At 32.0% G+C, this 1547-nt stretch overlaps 1 pseudogene; it reads right to left on the bottom strand.

Moving 5' to 3' along the window:
* Positions 1 to 249: 249 nt before the first annotated feature.
* On the bottom strand, positions 250 to 368 carry LOC112483684 (annotated as a pseudogene).
* Between the last annotated feature and the right edge of the window lie 1179 nt (positions 369 to 1547).

Here is a 1547-nt window from a genome sequence, read left to right as displayed (position 1 = left end):
ACTGTCAGTATGCAAGAACTTATAGAATATTGTTCCATGAATCTTTCCTTGTAAATTTAATAGAAAAATTAGCTTCAGACAACCTAAATGAGTAGGGAGACAGTGAAAAGACTAGTGATATGCTTTAACCTTCTAGTTGCTTAATGAATAAGGATTTATTTTTATTTTTAGGCAAGGCAACCCTTGGTTGATCTCACAGATTGCAATGACCTTGTCAGTTTACAATCCCTAATTTTTTTTTATTTTTTACGCCTACAGCACCTGGCCTTTTCAGGAAGTCTCCCATCCAAGTATTAACCAGGGCCAACCCTGCTTAGCTTCCAAGATCAGACAAGATTGGGCTTGTTCAAGGCAGCATGGCCATAGACATGAATAAGGATTTAAAGAGAATGTTATATATAATGGCCATACGCTCAGATAATATATGTATTAAAAATATTAAAAATAGAGGGCAAAATTGGGAGAACATATGCAAAAACACTTTAAACTGCTTTCAGTAATTATATTGGTGTGATATTTCAGTTATTCTGAGAATGTTATGCATGTAATGTTAGCCAAAGAAAATGAATAATTATGGTATTTCTAATTCTATTGTTCTCTGAGTCATTGACAATTAAGATTTTCAGTGTGGAAGAGAGGAGATTAATAGATGTAATTCTGAAAAGTTTTATAGAAAGAAAAACAAATACTAAATTTAAATTGGAGTTGTCATTTGAATCCATGAAGTCTTCTTGAGTTCTGGATTTGTACACTAAAGAGATACCCTCATTAGTAATAAACACTTCACAAAGTGATCTTAAAATATAATTTCTCACTAAAGGAAATGAGGAATTTTTTTAAAGGAATAGGTTGGTACCAGGTCTAGGGCAGGAAATTTACCAGATGAGCTTAGAACATCTTATAATACCAGATAGCATGGTATAGCGATCGTACTACCAGGTTGTACGATCCAAGAGCCAAAAGGATCCAAGAGCCAAAACAAAGAGACTCTTATTGGCCAAAATTAGAACAATTTGAATTTCACAAAAGAATAATTTCAATTAATTGAAATCCACCAAGTATATTTAAATGCATGAATTATGATGATATTTTAAAAAAGTAATTGGTCACTCTTAGAGGATAGTAGTAAACCAATTAAAGATGGTAAATAAAGAGAAAGAACTGAGAGCTTATCCTGTATTTTTATATGCCTGGCAGACAAGAAAAAACATCTCTTTATTAAAGAAACACAAGTAATAAGTGAAAAAGAAATAATGAAGTTAGATGATCATTATTCTGAAGCCCCCAATGAACTAATGGATTTAGGTCACTCTTAGAGGATAGTAGTAAACCAATTAAAGATGGTAAATAAAGAGAAAGAACTGAGAGCTTATCCTGTATTTTTATATGCCTGGCAGACAAGAAAAAACATCTCTTTATTAAAGAAACACAAGTAATAAGTGAAAAAGAAATAATGAAGTTAGATGATCATTATTCTGAAGCCCCCAATGAACTAATGGATTTAGGTAGTGAACATCAATGGCTGCCAACACCACAAAAAAAAAAAA

Source organism: Pteropus alecto, unplaced genomic scaffold, assembly GCF_000325575.1.
Source record: "Pteropus alecto unplaced genomic scaffold, ASM32557v1 scaffold164, whole genome shotgun sequence".
In the NCBI taxonomy this organism is placed as follows: Eukaryota; Metazoa; Chordata; class Mammalia; order Chiroptera; family Pteropodidae; genus Pteropus; species Pteropus alecto.
Note: the sequence above shows the minus strand (reverse complement) of the source record. Positions and strands in the feature narration are given on the sequence as shown.